This window comes from Anomaloglossus baeobatrachus, chromosome 2 (assembly GCF_048569485.1).
Source record: "Anomaloglossus baeobatrachus isolate aAnoBae1 chromosome 2, aAnoBae1.hap1, whole genome shotgun sequence".
Taxonomy (NCBI): domain Eukaryota; kingdom Metazoa; phylum Chordata; class Amphibia; order Anura; family Aromobatidae; genus Anomaloglossus; species Anomaloglossus baeobatrachus.
In genome coordinates, this window is record NC_134354.1 from 354,299,583 (window position 1) to 354,325,793 (window position 26,211).

At 44.2% G+C, this 26,211-nt stretch overlaps 2 non-coding genes across 2 annotated transcripts; both read left to right on the forward strand.

Moving 5' to 3' along the window:
* Positions 1 to 8,897: 8,897 nt before the first annotated feature.
* Positions 8,898 to 8,970, forward strand: TRNAV-CAC (transfer RNA valine (anticodon CAC)). The gene has a single exon. It is a non-coding gene; the product is annotated as a tRNA-Val (tRNA).
* A 1,153-nt stretch (positions 8,971 to 10,123) lies between these two features.
* TRNAV-AAC (transfer RNA valine (anticodon AAC)) lies at positions 10,124 to 10,196 on the forward strand. The gene has a single exon. It is a non-coding gene; the product is annotated as a tRNA-Val (tRNA).
* The last annotated feature ends 16,015 nt before the right edge of the window (positions 10,197 to 26,211 follow it).

Sequence of the window (26,211 nt, forward strand, 5' to 3'; positions counted from 1 at the left end):
CTGGATAGAGACGTGCATGATGGCCTGTAAACCTGAAGTGCCCATTGTAAGGCAGTGGGTCTATTGTAGTATAGCCCTTAGGCAGGGCAGCCAAAAATCCACATTGTCCCTGGATAGAGATGTGCATAAGGGCCTCAAAACATTGTTCCCATTGCAAAGGAGCGGGTCTCCTGTCGTTGTAATGCCCATTCTGAAAGAATGGTCGAAAAAATTTATCACTGGGGGTATACCTGAAACAACCGCCTAACTATTGTAACGGTCATCATGATGGCGCATGAGGAGAAGGAGGAGCAGTCCAGCGATTAGCCAAAGTCCAGAAGTGTGTTACCATGGGTGAGTGGAGGTACATGGCAAATTCCCGTTACAAACTTTAAATTTCGCTGTCATTTGCTGGTGGTGTGGTGAAGTCTTGCCCAATCCAACCCTTGTTCATCTTGATCAGAGTCAGCCTGTCAGCATTTACAGTTGACAGGCAGGTGCGTTTATCTGTAATGATTCCACCTGCGGCACTAAAAACACGCTCTGACAAAACGCTAGCGGCAGGGCAGGCCAGGACTTCCAAGGCGTAGAGAGCCAATTCATGCCACGTGTCCAGCTTGGATACCCATTAATTGTAAGGCACAGAGGAATGTCGGAGTACAGTTGTTTGATCTGCAAGGTACTCCTTGAGCATCTGGGCAAACTTAGGATTTTTTGTGGCACTACCCCGCACCTCAGGGGCTGTGGTATGTGAGGGCCTGAGAAAACTGTCCCACATCTTAAAGACTGTTCCCCTACCTCTGGCGGATTGGACTTGTGCCCCTCTCGGCTTTACGGCTTGGTTGTCCACTGATTCCTGACCTATGCCGCTAGCGTTTTGTGAGGGTAATGCTTTGCCTACTTCCGTGACTATGGCCTTCTGGAACTGCTGCATTTTGCCAGACCTCTTCACCTCGGGAATAAGAGACATAAAGTTCTCCTTGTAGCGTGGGTCTAACAGTGTTACCAACCAGTAATGATTGTCAGCAAAGATGTTCTTAACACGAGGGTCACGAGACAGGCAGCTTACCATAAAGTCAGCCATGTGTGCCAGACTCTTAACAGCCATCACTTCAGTATCCTGACCAACACGATGACTGAACATGCTGTCCTCCTCCTCCTCCTCCTCATCTACCCTGTCCTCTGGCCAGCCACGCTGAACCGAGGATATGACTGCATGTCATATCCTCAATTTGGCCAGAGAGTTGCTCCATGTCTTCATCCTCCTCCTCGTCATAGTCCTCCACTGCACGTTGTGATGAGACGAGGCTGGGCTGTGTGTTATCACCCACACCCACTACTGTTTCTTGCTCAAACTCATCGCGCTCCGCCTGCAATGCATCATGGTTGTTTTTTGAGCAGAGACCATTTTAGAAGGCAGAGAAGCGGTATGGTGACGCTAATAATGTCATCATCGCCGCTCACCATCTTGGTGGAGTCCTCAAACTTTTGGCGGATGGTACATAGGTCGGACATCCATCTCCACTCCTCAGGTGTTATGTGTGGAGTTTGACCCATTTCCCGACGGCTTAGGTGATGCAGGTACTCAACAACTGCCCTCTTCTGCTCACATATCATGACCAACATGTGCAGAGTTGAATTCCAACATGTGGGGACATCACACACCAGTCTGTGAGCCGGAAGATGCAAATGGCGCTGAAAGCCGGCAAGGCCGGCTGAAGCAGTAGGTGACTTTCGAAAATGTGCAGACAGGCGGCGAACGTTTACCAGCAGATCAGACAGCTCTGGGTATGACTTTAGAAACCGCTGAACCACGAGGTTGAGCACATGGGCCACGCATGGAACATGTGTCAGCTGGCCTCGCCTCAAAGCTGCCACCAGGTTCCGGCCATTGTCACACACAACCTTTCCTGGCTTTAGGTTCAGAGGTGTGAGCCAGTGATCTGCCTGCTGTTTCAGAGCTGTCCACACCTCTTCTGCATTGTGGGGTTTGTCACCTATGCAGATTAGCTTCAGCACAGCCTGTTGCCGCTTCGCCGAGGCAGTGCTGCAGTGCTTCTGTGTCGCCCTGGACAAGCCAGGGGCCACAGAGCACAACACTTACACACCCCACACTCCCTGCAGGCATATCATAGTCAAAACACCAAATCCTTGTTGCCTTCCCCAGGGGCTGTTGTCCACACCAGGGGGTGGAGCCAGGCAGTTGGTCTCCACCCACCAAGGAGGAGGGAAAACACAGGCAGTGAGAGTTAAGCTAAGGAAGTGGAAGGAGGAAAGTAGTAGAGAGGAGAAAAGTGACAGCAAAGAGCCTGAAGTTGGTCCGGGTGTGTGGCCCGGACAGGACAGCAAAGTTGGCAGGATGTGGTGACCGTCTGCAGTGGAGGCCGATTGGAGTCTGCCGTAAGGACCGTGGACGGGTGGTGACCCGGCCGTACCGGACCGGTATACAAAGAGAAGACAGCACCATTGGCAGGGGTCTTTCGGATCCCGGCAAGGCTTGGTGTCGCCGTGAATTTGCCAAATCCGTTAGTGAAGGGGACCTCAGGGTTTCCAAACAGCCAAGTCACGATAGAAGGCAACCGTCCAACCGTGAAGGGGAGACACCGCCACCGCCAAGGGCAACCGTCTCCCAGGGCCAGCGCCTGTGGGCAAAAGGGGCTCCTCCGGCCCATATCCAGGTCGGGGAGCGGGTTACCGGTGGGAAACCATCACTACCAACACTGAACTTAGGTGCAGGGAGAGACAGTCATCACTAACCTGCAGGAAGGAACATCCGCAGCCGTCCGAGGGACCCGTCCATCCAGCCACTTGTTTTACCGTGAACTGTGTCATCATCATTGGGCTGAGTGAGTACCTCCGTGCCGTGCGGCACAGCGCTGCCCCTGCGACCCTGCACCTCATCAGGCCCCGCAACCCGCCTGTCATCCATCTCTACCCCATCACCGGGCCCCGGGACAACCAACCCCCCTACCCACGGAGGGGAGAAATAACAACAAAGCTGCTCCCTGTCACAGGCTCCCGGGATCCACGTCCAGAGCAGCGGTGGTGTCCACACAATCACCACAACCGTGGGTGGCGTCACGGACAATATCCCCAAAACCCAAACCACCCCTTTTCAATCACGGGCGAGGAGCGCCGCTCGAGCCACCGGGATCCGGCCATCGCTCGAGCCACCGAGCAGCAGCAGCCGTAGAGCAGCGGCAGCCGGACCCGAGCTGTGAGAGAGCGCAGCGTCCCCTCCTCCGCCCGCGACACTTACAGCTTGGGACTGGTGTGGAGGGTAAAGTGGATGAGGATGCACAGGAGGAGGAGGAGGCTGAGGAGCTGTAGAGTGCGGGTGAAACCCTGACTGAGGTAGGGCCTGCAAAACTTGGTGTGTGAAGGACGTGTTCCGTCCCTCGCTCAGACTGGGTCCCAGCTTCCACAATATTAACCCAGTGTGACGTCAACGAGATGTAGCGGCCTTGCCCACATGCACTTGTCCACGTGCCTGTGGTTAGGTGGACTTTGGGTGAAACAGCGTTGTTCAGGGCACGTGTGATGTTTTGTGACACGTGGTTATGCAATGCGGGGACGGCACACCGGGAGAAATAGTGGCGGCTGGGGACCGAGTAACGTGGGACAGCTGCCACCATCAGGTCGCGGAATGCTTCTGTCTCAACCAGCCTAAAAGGCAACATTTCCAGCGCAAGCAGTCGCGAAATGTTAGCATTTAGAAGTGTGGCATGTGGGGCGTTGGCAGTGTATTTGCGCCTGCGTTCAAAGGTTTGCTGAATGGATAACTGAACGCTGCGCTGGGACAAGGACGTGCTTGATGATGGTGTTATTTCTGCGTGGGCAACTGCAGGTGCAGGGCCGGAGGAGGCTTGTTTGCGGGCAGCATGGACAGGGGATTGGCTCGCATGCACAACAAGTGAAGATGTAGCAGTGAAATCAGCAAGCACTGCTCCTCGACTCCGTTGTACATCCCACAAAGTCGGGTGCTTGGCTGACATGTGCCTGATCATTCTGGTGGTGGTCAGGCTGCTAGTTTTGGTACCCCTGCTGATGCTGGCACGGCAGGTGTTGCAAATGGCCTTTTTAGAATCATCTGGAGCCAACTTAAAAAACTGCCAGACTCGGGAAGACCTAACATTTGTACAGGCACCTTGTGTCGTGTTGTTCCGGGGAACAGTTGCCTGACGTCTGCCTGGGGCCACCACCCTGCTTCTTACTGCCTGTTGGGATGCTACGCCTCCCTCCCCCTGTGCACTGCTGTCCTCGCTCTGCATATCCTCCTGCCAGGTTGGGTCAGTTACTGGATCATCCACCACGTCGTCTTCCTCTTCCGCACCCTGCTCCTCCTGACTTCCTGACAATTGTGTCTCATCATCGTCCACCCCTTCTTGAGACACGTTGCCAACTTCGTGAGAAAATGGCTGCTCAAATATTTGGGCATCTGTACATACAATCTCGTCATGGCCCACTTCAACAGGAGCTGGCGAGAGGCCAGAATGTGTGAATGGAAACGTGAACGAACAGCTCTTCCGAGTGTCCAAGTGTGGGATCAGTAATGTCCGTGGACGTGTACTCGGCCTGGTGGTAGGAAGGAGGATCAGGTTCGAAAATGTGCGGTGCAGTATCACGGCTACTGACACTTGACCGTGTGGAAGACAGAGTGTTTGTGGTGGTGCCAATCTGACTGGAAGCATTATCCGCTATCCAACTAACAACCTGTTGACACTGGTCTTGGTTCAAGAGCGGTGTACTGCTGCGGTCCCCAAGAATTTGGGACAGGGCGTGCGAGCGAGTAGATGTGGCCCTTTGTTGTGGCGAAATTAGAGCTTGCACATGACCTCGGTCTCCGCCTGCACCACCATCACGTCCACTTCCTTGTTCGTTGCCAACGCCCTTGCGCATTTTGCAATGCTGTGCTGATGTGTATTCACTAGACTTGTGCGTTATATCCAAGTTTTTGCAAAACGCACACAAGTGCAGCGGAAAGCTGCCACCAACAGGCACACACGTGCGGTTTTTAAATGCAAGCACGGAGGCACTAAGAACCTAACAGGTCTCTATCCAGGGACAACGTGGAGCCTCCCAATTTTTGGCTGCCCTGCCAAAGGGCTATACTACAATAGACCCACTTCCTTACAATGGGCACTTCAGGTTTACAGGCCCTCATGCACGTCTCTATCTAGGGACAATGTGGCGCCTCCCAATTTTTGGCTGCCCTGCCAAAGGGCTATACTACAATAGACCCACTTCCTTACAATGGGCACTTCAGGTTTACAGGCCCTCATGCACGTCTCTATCTAGGGACAATGTGGCGCCTCCCAATTTTTGGCTGCCCTGCCAAAGGGCTATACTACAATAGACCCACTTTCTTACAATGGGCACTTCAGGTTTACAGGCCCTCATGCACGTCTCTATCTAGGGACAACGTGGCGCCTCCCAATTTTTGGCTGCCCTGCCAAAGGGCTATACTACAATAGACCCACTTCCTTACAATGGGCACTTCAGGTTTACAGGCCCTCATGCACGTCTCTATCTAGGGACAATGTGGCGCCTCCCAATTTTTGGCTGCCCTGCCAAAGGGCTATACTACAATAGACCCGCTTCCTTACAATGGGCACTTCAGGTTTACAGGCCCTCATGCACGTCTGTATGCAGGGGCATTGGTGAACCTCCCAATTTTTGGCTGCCCTGCCAAAGGAAAATACTACAAAGACTCACTTCCTCAAAATGGGCACATTAGACTCAAGAGGCCTTCATGTACGTCTCTTCTCAGGGACATCGGAGTGCCACACAATGTTTTACGTAAAATCTTTCATGTATTAATCTCAAAAAGTAACATACACCAGCTCTATCTCACTATTGGGTATGTGCCCTTAACATTTCTGCCATGAAAAATCATTTTGGGGTCATTTTGGAAGGTTTTCTGGTGAGTCCGTAAAAATGGCGTAAAACGCGGACAAAATTGTTCACAGCTGTGACTTTTGAGTGATAAATGCTTCAAGGGGTCTTCCCCATGCTGTTGCCATGTCATTTGAGCACTCTTCTGAGACTTTTGTGACATTTTTAGGGTTTCTCCATGCTGCCGGGGGTCATTTCACAAAAATACTCGGGTCTCCCATAGGATAACATTGGGCTCGTTGCTCGGGCCGAGTACACTAGTATCTTGGGATGCTCGGCCCGAGCCTCGAGCACCCGAGCTTTTTAGTACTCGCTCATCGCTAGTCATCACGTCTACTTCACATGCAGAAGGTTCTGGGCTCAATCCCCAGGAAAAACAAGCCGTTTTCGCTGTTGAAGTAATTTGCTATCAACCTGTAATATATGAAATTCTTGGTTTTGTTGCCAACTGATAATATATTTTGGCTTCCCTCACCAAGAGAACTACGATTTTAGGTTTCTTTTTTATTGACCATTTTAGCAGAAAACATAATCCCATATTATAAAAATCCTGTTTGTTTCCAAATATATAGTTCCTTTAAATACAAAAGCAAACAACTAAACTATGTGGAAAAAAGTAACACATTCAATGTAAGCTTCCTTTTAAGCAAAATCCCTTTGTAGGAATAAAACTGGTTAAATATGTAATAAAAATTGTAAATGTTTCATTAACCAAAAATACTTTCCTTCAGCAATAAAAAGGCCCCGTCAGTCACAATTGTGCTCTGCTAGCCAATACACAAAAACTTTCCATCGGATTTCATAGAGTTGTGGTCATCACGTCTGCTTAACACGCAGAAGGTCCTGCGTTCAATCCCCAGTAAAACCAATCTGTTCTTGGTGTTAAAATAATACTCAATTAAACTACAATATATGAAGTTCTTGGCTTTGTTGCTGAAGGATGGGATGTTTTGGCTTCCATCCCCAACAGAGCTACGAATTTGTTTTTTTTTTCCCTGGCGGTCAAAACTCGTCTCTAATTGCCATTACTTCGCAGGCTTTCAAAGGTTTCATAGTGTAGTGGAAATCACGTCTGCTTTACACACAGAAGGTCCTGGGTTCAATCCTCAGTGAAACCCATGTGTTCTTGTGTTGAAATAATCCCCTATCAACCTGCAGTATATAAAGTTCTTGGCTTTGTTGCCGAATAACTGGATGTTTTAGCTTCCATCACCAACAGAGCTACAAATTTGTTTTTTTTTCCCCTGGCAGTCAAAACTCGTCTCTAATTGCCATTACTTTGCAGGATTTCAAAGGTTTCATAGTGTAGTGGCCATCACGTCTGCTTCACACGCAGAAGGTCCTGGGTTCAATCCCCAGTGAAACCAATTTGTTTTTGGTGTTGAAATAATTTCCTATCGACTTGTAATATGTGAAATTCTTGGTTTCGTTGCCAAATGACAATACATTTTGGCTTCCATCACAAAGAGAACTACGATTTTGGGTTTCTTTTTTATTGACCATTTTAGCAGAAAACATAATCCCATATTATAAAAATCCTATTTGTTTCAAAATATATAGTTCCCATAAATACAAAAGCAAAAGACCAAACTATGGAGAAAAAAGTAACACATTCAATATAAACTTCAATTTAAGCAAAATCCCTTTGTAGGAATAAAACTGGTAAAATATGTAATAATAATTGTAAATGTTTCATTAACCAAAAATACTTTCCTTCAGCAATAAAAAGGCCCCGCCAGTCACAATTCTGCTCTGCTAGCCAATACACAGTAACTTTTCGGCAGGTTTCATAGTGTAGTGGTCATCACGTCTGCTAAACACGCAGAAGGTCCTGGGTTCAATCCCCAGTGAAACCAATCTGTTCTTAGTGTTAAAATAATACGCTATCCAACTCCAATATATGAAGTTCTCGGCATTGTTGCCATATGACGGGATGTTTTGGCTTCCATCACAAACAGAACTACAAATTATTTTTTTTTTTCCCCTGGCGGTCAAAACTCGTCTCTAAATGCCATTACTTTGCAGGATTTCACAGGTTTCATAGTGGAGTCGTCATCACGTCTACTTCACACGCAGAAGGTCCTGGGTTCAATCCCCAGTAAAATCAAGCCGTTTTCACTGTTGAAGTAATTTGCTATCAACCTCTAACATATGAAATTCTTTGTTTTGTTGCCAACTGATAATATATTTTGGCTTCCATCACCAAGAGAACTACGATTTTGGGTTTCTTTTTTATTGACCATTTTAGCAGAAAACATAATCCCATTTTAAAAAAATCCTGTTTGTTTCAAAATATATAGTTCCTTTAAATACAAAAGCAAACAACTAAACTATGTGGAAAAAAGTAACACATTCAATGTAAACTTCCTTTTAAGCAAAATCCCCTTGTAGGAATAAAACTGGTAAAATATGTAATAAAAATTGTAAATGTTTCATTAACCAAAAATACTTTCCTTCAGCAATAAAAAGGCCCCGTCAGTCACAATTCTTCTCTGCTAGCCAATACACAGTAACTTTCCATCAGGTTTCATAGAGTAGTGGTCATCACGTCTGCTTAACACGCAGAAGGTCCTGCATTCAATCCCCAGTAAAACCAATCTGTTCTTGGTGTTGAAATAATACTCAATTAAACTACAATATATGAAGTTCTTGGCTTTGTTGCTGAATGATGGGATGTTTTGGCTTCCATCCCCAACAGAGCTACGAATTTGTTTTTTTTTTTCCCTGGCGGTCAAAACTCGTCTCTAATTGCCATTACTTTGCAGGCTTTCAAAGGTTTCATAGTGTAGTGGAAATCACGTCTGCTTTACACGCAGACGGTCCTCGGTTCAACCCCCAGTGAAACCCATGTGTTCTTGGTGTTGAAATAATCCTTTATCAACCTGCAGTATATAAAGTTCTTGGCTTTGTTGCCGAATAACGGGATGTTTTAGCTTCCATCACCAACAGAGCTACGAATTTGTTTTTTTTCCCCTGGCGGTTAAAACTCGTCTCTAATTGCCATTACTTTGCAGAATTTCAAAGGTTTCATAGTGTAGTGGTTATCACGTCTGCTTCACACGCAGAAGGTCCTGGGTTCAATCCCCAGTGAAACCAATCTGTTTTTGGTGTTGAAGTAATTTCCTATCGACTTGTAATATGTGAAATTCTTGGTTTCGTTGCCAAATGACAATACATTTTGGCTTCCATCACAAAGAGAACTACGATTTTGGGTTTCTTTTTTATTGACCATTTTAGCAGAAAACATAATCCCATATTATAAAAATCCTATTTGTTTCAAAATATTTAGTTCCCATAAATACAAAAGCAAAAGACCAAACTATGGAGAAAAAAGTAACACATTCAATGTAAACTTCCTTTTAAGCAAAATCCCTTTGTAGGAATAAAACTGGTAAAATATGTAATAAAAATTGTAAATGTTTCATTAACCAAAAATACTTTCCTTCAGCAATAAAAAGGCCCCGTCAGTAACAATTCTGCTCTGCTAGCCAATACACAGTAACTTTCCATCAGGTTTCATAGAGTAGTGGTCATCACGTCTGCTTAACACGCAGCAGGTCCTGAGTTCAATCCCCAGTGAAACCCATGTGTTCTTGGTGTTGAAATAATCCCCTATCAACCTGCAGTATATAAAATTCTTGGCTTTGTTGCCGAATAACGGGATGTTTTAGCTTCCATCACCAACAGAGCTACGAATTTGTTTTTTTCCCCTGGCGGTCAAAACTCGACTCTAATTGCCATTACTTTGCAGGATTTCAAAGGTTTCATAGTGTAGTGGTCATCATGTCTGCTTCACACGCTGAAGGTCCTGGGTTCAATCCCCAGTGAAACCAATCTGTTTTTGGTGTTGAAGTAATTTCCTATCGACTTGTAATATGTGAAATTCTTGGTTTCGTTGCCAAATGACAATACATTTTGGCTTCCATCACAAAGAGAACTACGATTTTGGGTTTCTTTTTTATTGACCATTTTAGCAGAAAACATAATCCCATATTATAAAAATCCTATTTGTTTCAAAATATTTAGTTCCCATAAATACAAAAGCAAAAGCCCAAACTATGGAGAAAAAAGTAACACATTCAATATAAACTTCAATTTAAGCAAAATCCCTTTGTAGGAATAAAACTGGTAAAATGTGTAATAATAATTGTAAATGTTTCATTAACCAAAAATACTTTCCTTCAGCAATAAAAAGGCCCCGTCAGTCACAATTCTGCTCTGCTAGCCAATTCACAGCAACTTTTCATCAGGTTTCATAGTGTAGTGGTCATCATGTCTGCTTAACACGCAGAAGGTCCTGGGTTCAATCCCCAGTGAAACCAATCTGTTCTTAGTGTTGAAATAATACGCTATCCAACTACAATATATGAAGTTCTCGGCTTTGTTGCCGTATGACGGGATGTTTTGGCTTCCATCACAAACAGAACTACAAATTATTATTTTTTTTCCCCTGGTGGTCAAAACTCGTCTCTAAATGCCATTACTTTGCAGGATTTTACAGGTTTCATAGTGAAGTCGTCATCACGTCTACTTCACACGCAGAAGGTCCTGTTTTCAATCCCCAGTAAAAACAAGCCGTTTTCGCTGTTGAAGTAATTTGCTATCAACCTGTAACATATGAAATTCTTTGTTTTGTTGCCAACTGATAATATATTTTGGCTTTTATCCCCAAGAGAACTACGATTTTGGGTTTCTTTTTTATTGACCATTTTAGCAGAAAACATAATCCCATATTACAAAAATCCTGTTTGTCTCAAAATATATAGTTCCTTTAAATACAAAAGCAAACAACTAAACTATGTGGAAAAAAGTAACACATTCAATGTAAACTTCCTTTTAAGCAAAATCCCTTTGTAGGAATAAAACTGGTAAAATTTGTAATAAAAATTGTAAATGTTTCAATAACAAAAAATACTTTCCTTCAGCAATAAAAAGGCCCCGTAAGTCACATTTCTGCTCTGCTAGCCAATACACAGTAACTTTCCATCAGGTTTCATAGAGTAGTGGTCATCACGTCCGCTTAACACGCAGAAAGACCTGCGTTCAATCCCCAGTTAAACCAATCTGTTCTTGGTGTTAAAACAATACTCAATTAAACTACAATATATGAAGTTCTTGGCTTTGTTGCCGAATGATGGGAAGTAATTTGCTATTAACCTGTAACATATGAAATTCTTTCGTTTGTTGCCAACTGATGATATATTTTGGCTTCCATCACCAAGAGAACTACGATTTTGGGTTTCTTTTTTATTGACCATTTTAGCAGAAAACATAATCCCATATTATAAAAATCCTGTTTGCTTCAAAATATATAGTTCCTTTAAATACAAAATCAAACAACTAAACTATGTGGAAAAAAGTAACACATTCAATGTAAACTTCCTTTTAAGCAAAATCCCTTTGTAGGAATAAAACTGGTAAAATATGTAATAAAAATTGTAAATGTTTCATTAACCAAAAATACTTTCCTTCAGCAATAAAAAGGCCCCGTCAGTAACAATTCTGCTCTGCTAGCCAATACACAGTAACTTTCCATCAGGTTTCATAGAGTAGTGGTCATCACGTCTGCTTAACACGCAGAAGGTCCTGGGTTCAATCCCCAGTGAAACCCATGTGTTCTTGGTGTTGAAATAATCCCCTATCAACCTGCAGTATATAAAGTTCTTGGCTTTGTTGCCGAATAACGGGATGTTTTAGCTTCCATCACCAACAGAGCTACGAATTTGTTTTTTTCCCCTGGCGGTCAAAACTCGACTCTAATTGCCATTACTTTGCAGGATTTCAAAGGTTTCATAGTGTAGTGGTCATCACGTCTGCTTCACACGCAGAAGGTCATGGGTTCAATCCCCAGTGAAACCAATCTGTTTTTGGTGTTGAAGTAATTTCCTATCGACTTGTAATATGTGAAATTCTTGGTTTCGTTGCCAAATGACAATACATTTTGGCTTCCATCACAAAGAGAACTACGATTTTGGGTTTCTTTTTTATTGACCATTTTAGCAGAAAACATAATCCCATATTATAAAAATCCTATATGTTTCAAAATATATAGTTCCCATAAATACAAAAGCAAAAGTCCAAATTATGGAGAAAAAAGTAACACATTCAATATAAACTTCAATTTAAGCAAAATCCGTTTGTAGGAATAAAACTGGTAAAATATGTAATAATAATTGTAAATGTTTCATTAACCAAAAATACTTTCCTTCAGCAATAAAAAGGCCCCGTCAGTCACAATTCTGCTCTGCTAGCCAATACACAGTAACTTTTCGTCAGGTATCATAGTGTAGTGGTCATCATTTCTGCTTAACACGCAGAAGGTCCTGGGTAGAGTTGAGCGCAGTTCGAGGTTCTCTAGTTCTAGGCTCGAGTGATTTTGGGGGCTGTTCGAGATTTAACTAGAACTCGAGCTTTTTGCAAAAGCTCGATAGCTCTAGATACGTTCGAGAACGGTTCTAGCAGCAAAAAGCAGGGCTTTTTACAGCTATAGTGTGCAGGAGCCATCGCTGGCAGCCTGCCACAAGCTGGTAACCAAGATATACATCGGGTATCCAACCAAAGCGCTTTGGTTAGTAACCCGATGTTTATCCTAGTTACGTGCAGGAAGCCCACACTTCCCCGCTCAGCTCGCTCCGCCCCCTCCTGCCCGCGGCATGTACACACGTACACACGTATACACACACACACACACACACACGGTCCTGCTCGGCTTACCTGCGGTCGGCCCGGGGGCAGCAGTCCTTGGCACTGGAAACTGTGGCTGCCGGCCCTTTAAGGCCCGCAGGCCACAGCGTTCACTGTGTTCTCCTGCATTGAGCATCATCTGTGGGCGGAGCTACCGCCCGGCGTCCTGCTCGGTCGCACAGATGAAGGAGTCACAGTGCCAGCCAGCGACCCCCAGAACATCGCTTCCCTCCGGCGCTGTGTGGGCCCCATCTGCACCGTGACCTGATCAGTATGTGGGACATCACTCCCTCCCCGCCCCTCCCTGTCCCCCCTTGCGTGTGTGGGCCCCGCAGAGCCGTGTGTGTGGCCCCCGGAGCCGCGTGTGTGGGCCCCGCAGAGCAAGGTGTGTGTTTGTATGTATGCATGCAGCAGAGCAGTATGCGTGTCTATATGTATGTACATATGCAGCAGAGCAGTATGCGTGTATGTATGTATGTATGTATATATGCAGTAGAGCAGTATGCTTGTCTGTATGTATGTATATATGCAGCAGAGCAGTATGCGTGTCTGTATGTACGCATGTATATATGCAGCAGAGCACTTTACGTGTCTGTATGTATGTATATATATGCAGCAGAGCAGTATACGTGTCTGTATGTATGTATGTATATATGCAGCAGAGCAGTATGCGTGTCTGTATGTATGTATATATGCAGCAGAGCAGTATGCGTGTCTGTATGTATGTATGTATATATGTAGCAGAGTAGTATGCGTGTCTGTATGTATGTATATATATATATATATGCATGCAGCAGAGCAGTATGCGTGTCTATATGTATGTATATATGCAGCAGAGCAGTATGCGTGTATGTATGTATGTATGTATATATGCAGTAGAGCAGTATGCTTGTCTGTATGTATGTATATATGCAGCAGAGCAGTATGCGTGTCTGTATGTACGCATGTATATATGCAGCAGAGCACTTTACGTGTCTGTATGTATGTATATATATGCAGCAGAGCAGTATACGTGTCTGTATGTATGTATGTTTATATGCAGCAGAGCAGTATGCGTGTCTGTATGTATGTATATATGCAGCAGAGCAGTATGCGTGTCTGTATGTATGTATGTATATATGTAGCAGAGTAGTATGCGTGTCTGTATGTATGTATATATATATATATATGCAGCAGAGCAATATGCGTGTCTGTCTGTATGTATGCATGTATGTATGTATGCAGCAGAGCAGTATACGTGTCTGTATGTATGTATATATGTAGCAGAGTAGTATGCGTGTCTGTATGTATATATATGCAGCAGAGCAATATGCGTGTCTGTCTGTATGTATGCATGTATGTATGCAGCAGAGCAGTATGCGTATCTGTATGTATGTATGTATATATGCAGCAGAGCAGTATGCGTGTCTGTATGTATGTATATATGCAGCAGAGCAGTATGCGTGTCTGTATGTATGTATGTATGTATATATGTAGCAGAGTAGTATGCGTGTCTGTATGTATGTATATATATATGCAGCAGAGCAATATGCGTGTCTGTCTGTATGTATGCATGTATTTATGCAGCAGAGCAGTATACGTGTCTGTATGTATGTATATATGTAGCAGAGTAGTATGCGTGTCTGTATGTATATATATATGCAGCAGAGCAATATGCGTGTCTGTATGTATGCATGTATGTATGCAGCAGAGCGGTATACGTGTCTGTATGTATGTATATATGTAGCAGAGCAGTATGCATGTCTGTATGTATGTATGTATGTATATATGCAGCAGAGCAGTATGCGTGTATGTATGTATATATGCAGCAGAGCAGTATGCGTGTCTGTATGTATGTATGTATATATGTAGCAGAGTAGTATGCGTGTCTGTATGTATATATATATGCAGCAGAGCAATATGCGTGTCTGTCTGTATGTATGCATGTATGTATGCAGCAGAGCAGTATACGTTTCTGTATGTATGTATATATGTAGCAGAGCAGTATGCGTGCATGTATATATATATATGCAGCAGAGCAGTATGCGTGTCTGTATATATGTATGTATATATGTAGCAGAGTAGTATGCGTGTCTGTATGTATGTATATATATATGCAGCAGAGCAATATGCGTGACTGTCTGTATGTATGCATGTATGTATGCAGCAGAGCAGTATGCGTGTCTGTATGTATGCATGCAGAGCAGTATGCGTGTCTTTCTGTATGTATGTATGTATGCAGAAGAGCAGTATGCGTGTCTGTTTGTATGTATGTATGCATGTATGTATGCAGCAGAGCAGTATGCGTGTCTGTCTGTATGTATGTATGCAGCAGAGCAGTGTGTGTGTGTGTCTGTATGTATGTATGCAGCAGAGCAGTATGTGTGTGTCTGTCTATATGTATGTATGTAGCAGAGCAGTGTGTGTGTGTCTGTCTATATGTATGTATGCATGCAGAGCAGTATGTGTGTGTCTGTATGTATGTATATATGCAGCATAGAGAGAGGGGAGCCAGCACGATCTGAAAATGGCATGCATCATATAAAAAGTGCAAATTCACAGATTTATTCCAACTGTACTGTAATATAAATGAGATTTTTAGCAAATAATTGATCAATTCTTTGAGCCACCCCTGCCAACGTCACGGCAAATCTCAATAGGGGGGTCCTACTCTATATTCTGTATTTCATGTGCCATGCGGCCTCCTAGATAAAGTTAAAAGCAGAACCATAATGGAGCACACATACCTGTAACCTGTATATATAACCGCTTCTATGTTGCAAAAGAGGCAAGTGTGTATAGAGGCCAGCCCAGGTCCCAGCATGTGGAGCAAGCTCTACACATACCAGGACTATATCAGAACTGACCCTCCCAGTGCCAGAGAGCAACCATTGATAAAGGCGGACCAGATCCAAGTATGGTGCTTAATTAGCAATGCCTGTGGAAAGGGTGAGGCAACTGAATGTGTACAGCTACCAACAGGAGGAATATATTGCAAACCAAGATCAGGCGTGCATAGCATGGTGGTGACCAGCCACCAGACATTTGTAGAATAACTACAACCAAACAGAGAGAGAGGGGAGCCAGCACGATCTGAAAATGGCATGCATCATATAAAAAGTGCAAATTCACAGATTTATTCCAACTGTACTGTAATATAAATGAGATTTTTAGCAAATAATTGATCAATTCTTTGAGCCACCCCTGCCAACGTCACGGCAAATCTCAATAGGGGGGTCCTACTCTATATTCTGTATTTCATGTGCCATGCGGCCTCCTAGATAAAGTTAAAAGCAGAACCATAATGGAGCACACATACCTGTAACCTGTATATATAACCGCTTCTATGTTGCAAAAGAGGCAAGTGTGTATAGAGGCCAGCCCAGGTCCCAGCATGTGGAGCAAGCTCTACACATACCAGGACTATATCAGAACTGACCCTCCCAGTGCCAGAGAGCAACCATTGATAAAGGCGGACCAGATCCAAGTATGGTGCTTAATTAGCAATGCCTGTGGAAAGGGTGAGGCAACTGAATGTGTACAGCTACCAATAGGAGGAATATATTGCAAACCAAGATCAGGCGTGCATAGCATGGTGGTGACCAGCCACCAGACATTTGTAGCATAACTACAACCAAACAGAGAGAGAGGGGAGCCAGCACGATCTGAAAATGGCATGCATCATATAAAAAGTGCAAATTCACAGATTTATTCCAACTGTACTGTAATATAAATGAGATTTTTAGCAAATAATTGATCAATTCTTTGAGCCACCCCTGCCAACGTCACGGCAAATCTCAATAGGGGGGTCCTACTCTATATTCTTTATTTCATGTGCCATGCGGCCTCCTAGATAAAGTTAAAAGCAGAACCATAATGGAGCACACATACCTGTAACCTGTATATATAACCGCTTCTATGTTGCAAAAGAGGCAAGTGTGTATAGAGGCCAGCCCAGGTCCCAGCATGTGGAGCAAGCTCTACACATACCAGGACTATATCAGAACTGACCCTCCCAGTGCCAGAGAGCAACCATTGATAAAGGCGGACCAGATCCAAGTATGGTGCTTAATTAGCAATGCCTGTGGAAAGGGTGAGGCAACTGAATGTGTACAGCTACCAACAGGAGGAATATATTGCAAACCAAGATCAGGCATGCATAGCATGGTGGTGACCAGCCACCAGACATTTGTAGCATAACTACAACCAAACAGAGAGAGAGGGGAGCCAGCACGATCTGAAAATGGCATGCATCATATAAAAAGTGCAAATTCACAGATTTATTCCAACTGTACTGTAATATAAATGAGATTTTTAGCAAATAATTGATCAATTCTTTGAGCCACCCCTGCCAACGTCACGGCAAATCTCAATAGGGGGGTCCTACTCTATATTCTGTATTTCATGTGCCATGCGGCCTCCTAGATAAAGTTAAAAGCAGAACCATAATGGAGCACACATACCTGTAACCTGTATATATAACCGCTTCTATGTTGCAAAAGAGGCAAGTGTGTATAGAGGCCAGCCCAGGTCCCAGCATGTGGAGCAAGCTCTACACATACCAGGACTATATCAGAACTGACCCTCCCAGTGCCAGAGAGCAACCATTGATAAAGGCGGACCAGATCCAAGTATGGTGCTTAATTAGCAATGCCTGTGGAAAGGGTGAGGCAACTGAATGTGTACAGCTACCAACAGGAGGAATATATTGCAAACCAAGATCAGGCGTGCATAGCATGGTGGTGACCAGCCACCAGACATTTGTAGCATAACTACAACCAAACAGAGAGAGAGGGGAGCCAGCACGATCTGAAAATGGCATGCATCATATAAAAAGTGCAAATTCACAGATTTATTCCAACTGTACTGTAATATAAATGAGATTTTTAGCAAATAATTGATCAATTCTTTGAGCCACTCCTGCCAACGTCACGGCAAATCTCAATAGGGGGGTCCTACTCTATATTCTGTATTTCATGTGCCATGCGGCCTCCTAGATAAAGTTAAAAGCAGAACCATAATGGAGCACACATACCTGTAACCTGTATATATAACCGCTTCTATGTTGCAAAAGAGGCAAGTGTGTATAGAGGCCAGCCCAGGTCCCAGCATGTGGAGCAAGCTCTACACATACCAGGACTATATCAGAACTGACCCTCCCAGTGCCAGAGAGCAACCATTGATAAAGGCGGACCAGATCCAAGTATGGTGCTTAATTAGCAATGCCTGTGGAAAGGGTGAGGCAACTGAATGTGTACAGCTACCAACAGGAGGAATATATTGCAAACCAAGATCAGGCGTGCATAGCATGGTGGTGACCAGCCACCAGACATTTGTAGCATAACTACAACCAAACAGAGAGAGAGGGGAGCCAGCACGATCTGAAAATGGCATGCATCATATAAAAAGTGCAAATTCACAGATTTATTCCAACTGTACTGTAATATAAATGAGATTTTTAGCAAATAATTGATCAATTCTTTGAGCCACCCCTGCCAACGTCACGGCAAATCTCAATAGGGGGGTCCTACTCTATATTCTGTATTTCATGTGCCATGCGGCCTCCTAGATAAAGTTAAAAGCAGAACCATAATGGAGCACACATACCTGTAACCTGTATATATAACCGCTTCTATGTTGCAAAAGAGGCAAGTGTGTATAGAGGCCAGCCCAGGTCCCAGCATGTGGAGCAAGCTCTACACATACCAGGACTATATCAGAACTGACCCTCCCAGTGCCAGAGAGCAACCATTGATAAAGGCGGACCAGATCCAAGTATGGTGCTTAATTAGCAATGCCTGTGGAAAGGGTGAGGCAACTGAATGTGTACAGCTACCAACAGGAGGAATATATTGCAAACCAAGATCAGGCGTGCATAGCATGGTGGTGACCAGCCACCAGACATTTGTAGCATAACTACAACCAAACAGAGAGAGAGGGGAGCCAGCACGATCTGAAAATGGCATGCATCATATAAAAAGTGCAAATTCACAGATTTATTCCAACTGTACTGTAATATAAATGAGATTTTTAGCAAATAATTGATCAATTCTTTGAGCCACCCCTGCCAACGTCACGGCAAATCTCAATAGGGGGGTCCTACTCTATATTCTGTATTTCATGTGCCATGCGGCCTCCTAGATAAAGTTAAAAGCAGAACCATAATGGAGCACACATACCTGTAACCTGTATATATAACCGCTTCTATGTTGCAAAAGAGGCAAGTGTTTATAGAGGCCAGCCCAGGTCCCAGCATGTGGAGCAAGCTCTACACATACCAGGACTATATCAGAACTGACCCTCCCAGTGCCAGAGAGCAACCATTGATAAAGGCGGACCAGATCCAAGTATGGTGCTTAATTAGCAATGCCTGTGGAAAGGGTGAGGCAACTGAATGTGTACAGCTACCAACAGGAGGAATATATTGCAAACCAAGATCAGGCGTGCATAGCATGGTGGTGACCAGCCACCAGACATTTGTAGCATAACTACAACCAAACAGAGAGAGAGGGGAGCCAGCACGATCTGAAAATGGCATGCATCATATAAAAAGTGCAAATTCACAGATTTATTCCAACTGTACTGTAATATAAATGAGATTTTTAGCAAATAATTGATCAATTCTTTGAGCCACCCCTGCCAACGTCACGGCAAATCTCAATAGGGGGGTCCTACTCTATATTCTGTATTTCATGTGCCATGCGGCCTCCTAGATAAAGTTAAAAGCAGAACCATAATGGAGCACACATACCTGTAACCTGTATATATAACCGCTTCTATGTTGCAAAAGAGGCAAGTGTGTATAGAGGCCAGCCCAGGTCCCAGCATGTGGAGCAAGCTCTACACATACCAGGACTATATCAGAACTGACCCTCCCAGTGCCAGAGAGCAACCATTGATAAAGGCGGACCAGATCCAAGTATGGTGCTTAATTAGCAATGCCTGTGGAAAGGGTGAGGCAACTGAATGTGTACAGCTACCAACAGGAGGAATATATTGCAAACCAAGATCAGGCGTGCATAGCATGGTGGTGACCAGCCACCAGACATTTGTAGCATAACTACAACCAAACAGAGAGAGAGGGGAGCCAGCACGATCTGAAAATGGCATGCATCATATAAAAAGTGCAAATTCACAGATTTATTCCAACTGTACTGTAATATAAATGAGATTTTTAGCAAATAATTGATCAATTCTTTGAGCCACCCCTGCCAACGTCACGGAAAATCTCAATAGGGGGGTCCTACTCTATATTCTGTATTTCATGTGCCATGCGGCCTCCTAGATAAAGTTAAAAGCAGAACCATAATGGAGCACACATACCTGTAACCTGTATATATAACCGCTTCTATGTTGCAAAAGAGGCAAGTGTGTATAGAGGCCAGCCCAGGTCCCAGCATGTGGAGCAAGCTCTACACATACCAGGACTATATCAGAACTGACCCTCCCAGTGCCAGAGAGCAACCATTGATAAAGGCGGACCAGATCCAAGTATGGTGCTTAATTAGCAATGCCTGTGGAAAGGGTGAGGCAACTGAATGTGTACAGCTACCAACAGGAGGAATATATTGCAAACCAAGATCAGGCGTGCATAGCATGGTGGTGACCAGCCACCAGACATTTGTAGCATAACTACAACCAAACAGAGAGAGAGGGGAGCCAGCACGATCTGAAAATGGCATGCATCATATAAAAAGTGCAAATTCACAGATTTATTCCAACTGTACTGTAATATAAATGAGATTTTTAGCAAATAATTGATCAATTCTTTGAGCCACCCCTGCCAACGTCACGGCAAATCTCAATAGGGGGGTCCTACTCTATATTCTGTATTTCATGTGCCATGCGGCCTCCTAGATAAAGTTAAAAGCAGAACCATAATGGAGCACACATACCTGTAACCTGTATATATAACCGCTTCTATGTTGCAAAAGAGGCAAGTGTGTATAGAGGCCAGCCCAGGTCCCAGCATGTGGAGCAAGCTCTACACATACCAGGACTATATCAGAACTGACCCTCCCAGTGCCAGAGAGCAACCATTGATAAAGGCGGACCAGATCCAAGTATGGTGCTTAATTAGCAATGCCTGTGGAAAGGGTGAGGCAACTGAATGTGTACAGCTACCAACAGGAGGAATATATTGCAAACCAAGATCAGGCGTGCATAGCATGGTGGTGACCAGCCACCAGACATTTGTAGCATAACTACAACCAAACAGAGAGAGAGGGGAGCCAGCACGATCTGAAAATGGCATGCATCATATAAAAAGTGCAAATTCACAGATTTATTCCAACTGTACTGTAATATAAATGAGATTTTTAGCAAATAATTGATCAATTCTTTGAGCCACCCCTGCCAACGTCACGGCAAATCTCAATAGGGGGGTCCTACTCTATATTCTGTATTTCATGTGCCATGCGGCCTCCTAGATAAAGTTAAAAGCAGAACCATAATGGAGCACACATACCTGTAACCTGTATATATAACCGCTTCTATGTTGCAAAAGAGGCAAGTGTGTATAGAGGCCAGCCCAGGTCCCAGCATGTGGAGCAAGCTCTACACATACCAGGACTATATCAGAACTGACCCTCCCAGTGCCAGAGAGCAACCATTGATAAAGGCGGACCAGATCCAAGTATGGTGCTTAATTAGCAATGCCTGTGGAAAGGGTGAGGCAACTGAATGTGTACAGCTACCAACAGGAGGAATATATTGCAAACCAAGATCAGGCGTGCATAGCATGGTGGTGACCAGCCACCAGACATTTGTAGCATAACTACAACCACGTTGGCAGGGGTGGCTCAAAAAATTGATCAATTATTTGCTAAAAATCTCATTTTTTTATTATAGTACAGTTGGAATAAATTTGTGAATTTTCACTTTTTATATGATGCATGCCAATTTCAGATCGTGCTGGTTCCCTTTTTTTTATATATGCAGCATAGCAGTGTGTGTCTCTGTATGTATGCATGTATGATGTGTATCTATGTATGTCAGTGTATATGACTGTATAGATTTGTCTGTTTATATGTGTTTTTGTGTGTTTGTCTTTAAATATGTATATGTACGTGTATGTATCTGTGTATGTGTGTGTGTCTGCGTGTTTATTGGGCCCACTGGGACTCTTCCGCCCGGGGCCCACAAAAACCTGGAGCCGGCCCTGCCTGCGGTGATGAAGTCCCGCCATCCCGACCTCAGCGCTGTCACTGTCCTTCATGGCCGCCGCTTGTCACATCACCTTCTCTCGCTTCCGACCCGAGACTGACTAGCGGTGACGTCACGGGCCTCTCGCGATTCTTGGCTGTGAAGGCGGCGGTCATTGAACTCAGTGACAGGGGCTGTCAGTGTGCTGGAGATCAGCGCAGGTAATGTACCTCGCTGACAGCAGCACTTGTCATCCCCTGCAGTGACCTGGGCTGACCCATTGATGTTAGCTCAGGTCACTGCACTGCTCTCCCAGCCAATGGGGAACATCCTGCTCTTCATTAACTGGGACAGTGTGGATCGTCATGGCAACCCCTTGGATTACACCAGACCTGGATTTGTTTTTCATTCTAATAAATTGGTTAAAGAGGGAATGTTTTGGGGAGTGTTTTTTCAAATAAAAATGTGTTTGTCGTCTATTTTTTTTTATTACTGACTGGGTTGGTGATGTCGGGTATCTGATAGACGCCTGACCTCACCAACCCCAGGGCTTAATGCCAGGTGACATTACACATCTGGTATTAACCCCATATATTACCCCGTTTGCCACCGCACCAGGGCGCGGGATGAGCTGGGGCGAAGCACCAGGATTGGCGCATCTAATGGATGCGCCACTTCTGGGGAGGCTGCGGCCTGCTATTTTTAGGCTGGGGAGAGTCCAATAACCATGGACCTCCCTAGTCTGAGAATATCAGGCCTCAGCTGTCTGCTTTACCTTGGCTGGTGATCCAATTTTGGGGGACCCCTACGTGTTTTTTTTTTTAATTATTTATTTAATTTAAAATAACAGCATGGGGTGCCTTCAGTTTTGGATTACCAGCCAAGGTGAGGTTGGCAGCTGTGGCCTGCAGGCTGCAGCCGTCTGCTTTACCCTAGCTGGCTACAAAACTAGGGGGAACCCTACGTCATTTTGTTTTCATTTTTTTGGCTAAATACAAAGCGAAGCACCCCTTAGTGCCACATGAAAGGCACCAAAGGGTGCTTCACTTTTTCTCCACTTTTTCTCCACTTCTTCTCCACTTCTTCTCCACTTCTTCTCCACTTTTTCTCCACTTTTTATCCATTTTTTTCTCCACTTTTTATCCATTTTTTTCTCCACTTTTTCTCCACTTTTTCTCCACTTTTTCTTCACTTTTTCTCCACTTTTTATCCATTTTTTCTCCACTTTTTCTCCACTTTTTCTCCATTCTTTTTCTATAATCGGTCTACCCATTAGCTCTGCCATGCATACTGTAGCTCTACACCTACTGCACATGTTACTTTATGATTGACATCTTTTTCGTACCAGAGCTGTCTAAGCCTACTCTGACCCCATATTTGTCATTACTATATTGTCCTTGTACTGTATTATGACATTTGTATCATGTGTTTCATTTCTTGCTGTGTTGCAATTTTTTTGCTACATCCCAATTGTACCTCTACATTGTTCGAGTTTATGTTATTGTTCTCTCACTCTTATGTGATACTGATTATTGTCATTTTTCATGATTACATGCAGATAAGTCCAATCTGACGAAGGCTCAGGCCGAAACGTGATTTGTAACTTGTTTTGGACAAAAACATATATGCTTATGAAAAATTTTTTTTTCTTAATACGGACCAATAAAGAGTGATTTTGCATTACTATCCGTTGTGACTTACTGACTTAGTCTGGGAGATTTAGAGTGCCGAGGCTACTCACTAATTTTATCTATTATTACCTCTGAGCACCTATATACCAGTGAGCAGAGCTTCTTCTACAGTAGTTCTCCTGATTAGGCATGCCCTTACCTCATGAGCAGGGCATTGCAGCTTTGGTAGCAACCATTACGACATGGACTCTGCTGCTGTGGACCCGGGGAGAGTGAGTGCAGATTCATTGCACCCACACTCCTCACAAGAAGGGTCCGCACTCCTAGAAAATGGGGGATACGTTCCCTGAGTGTCTCCCCCCCATATTCTAGACGGTCCAGAGTCGTCGTGGGACCCCTTTATTTTTTTTCTTACAATAAATTGGTGAAAGAGGAAATGTTTTGGGGACTGTTTTTTCAAATAAATTTCTTTTGTCGATTTTTTTTTTTGTTAGTACTGACAGTTTATGATAACAAAACATAACTCACATAAAGAGCCATTAATTTATGGGCACCAAGCCTGCCAAAATTAAGCAGGGGAGATGCCAGCACTACTCATTATGAGAATAATAAACAGGAGAACAAGAGTAAAGTGCAAAAGGTACATAATTTTTATTGAATACACAACAAGAAAAAGGTTATAATTAAAATGGTACACTACCAATAATTCCTAGGGATATCAATAATTAGGACTAAACCAGTTTCAATAGCCTATCCAGTGGATCAAAAGATTAACTAGTAGATATCTATATAAAAGGCGGCTATAGGCCTGGGAAGGTCCAGGTAGTTGGTATGAATATTCAGGAAATGGGGGGGCTGCTTTATAAGATATAAGGCATAGTCAGATCAAAACCATGGTTTCCCACCAGGTGTGGGTAGGAACTCGTGGTGATCCTGCTGGCAACGCTGTTGCTGAATACCAGTGCACAGCAGAATAGGAGATAACATACAATAACCATGTAACACAAGTGTGCAGGATAAGGGAATTCTCTTACCTAAGGTGCTGAAGTGCAATGCAAGCCAGTCCAGGGCAGCCAGCCACGATAAAAAGCAGTCCCAATGAGATTAGGAAAATATCCCTAAGAGAAGCCAAAGGTCTCCATCCGACGCGCGTTTCGCGAGGATAGCTTTATCAAGGTGGAAAACCGAGGTAATAACCCCATGACCTACATGCCTCCTATATATCCCCCTCCTAATGTGGAATCAAACAGCTGGGTGGCTGGGAGTGACGTAGAAACCGGAAGTGACCTATCACACCTTGACAACAAGCTTTGATTAACACCATACCTCAAGGTGGTTAAAACCTGTTCAATCTAATCATCCATGGTGCGTCCAGGCTAATCTCTATTAAGCCGCTAGGTATTTAAGCCCAGAAGCCATAAACCAGATAAGCAGTATCGCTATCAGAGCTCCAGCCCGGTCTGTATGGTAACTACGGACGCACTTCCTGATAATAACAGGAAGTCATCATAAGTCCCTGGAGTGGCTTCTCACTAGCGCCGAATGAGTGACGTACAGGTTAGCCAATAGCAATCAAGTTAAAGATTTGTGCGGATTACCATACAGAGGGAAGATTCCACATGAACGCTGTGGGCGCGTCAGCCCCACAGACACGCCTCACCAGTCCCGGTCGATAGGAATAAAACCAAAAGGCACAAAAATATTCGTGATGTATCATACCATATAGACCTAACCTACACGATCAGGGCTGCTAACGAAAATGCCACCCAATTAGCATGGTAACTAGGGACGCTATTTATAGGTAGGGCCGGAAGTAGTAATGAGATCTAGAACGTACTTCTCCCGAGATTTAAATGCTACACAATTCAATCACTGATGGTCCAAAAGGAAAAATATATATCATCATCGGCCTTCATACCTGATGGAAAGGTCCCACGTGATTACTGGGGACGCGTCAACCCCACAACCACGCCCCACCATTCCCAATCAGGACGACAGAACCAAAAGGGACCAGGAAACCCCCCGTTGCGTCCTGAGCCCTGTCCCCACCAGCCACCTGGTCCGAGGGACGCGTATCCCCGGAGACAGAGTGTGCATGTGTGTCAGACAGGTGCCAAAGAACGCCCTGGGGGAATAATATAAATCCGAGCAATTAAAGTAGTTCACGATACATATCACAATATTGTTATTGTACAATTGAAAAGTGCCAAAGCTCAGGTAGATAATACCACATAAAAAATGAGGATCAGATGGAAGAGTGGTACAATTAAAATTACTCAAAAAGCCACTTGAGGACGTGCAGATAATTCTTCGATTTTTCTGAATCTTGAACGCGAAAAAGACCACCGGGGCTTGAAGATCGTAAAATTTTCGCCATAAGAGGATGGAATGATGATTCTTCAGGTATCCCAAATATGATATGTCCGGCGGAATTCCAAGTCGTAGACCAGCCAAACAACAATTAATCACCCAAACAGCATAGAGGAGGGATAGGTCTAAAAAGTAATGTATCAATAATTAATATCAGGTCAGAGATCACTACAAGGGTGAGCAAGGCATTGCTCATAGTAGTGCAAGGATAAAAATATAGATGACAAAACAATTAAAAACAACACTCATGAAAAACACAAACGATAAGGTTAAAAATAGGAATTACAGAAAAGGGAGACGAGAGGAGATTATGACGCTAAAAAGATATCAAATTATAGGAAGGACACGAAGCTAATGTTCTCATTGAGTCCATTAGGGGCCAAGGTGTCCAAAGTGGAGATCCATCGAGCCTCAACCTGAGCTAATCGTTTTTTCAAATCACCGCCACGAGACCCACCACGAACATGATCGATGCCCCGTATCTTAAGTCCAGACGGGTTACTCCCATGGAACTTATAAAAATGCCTAG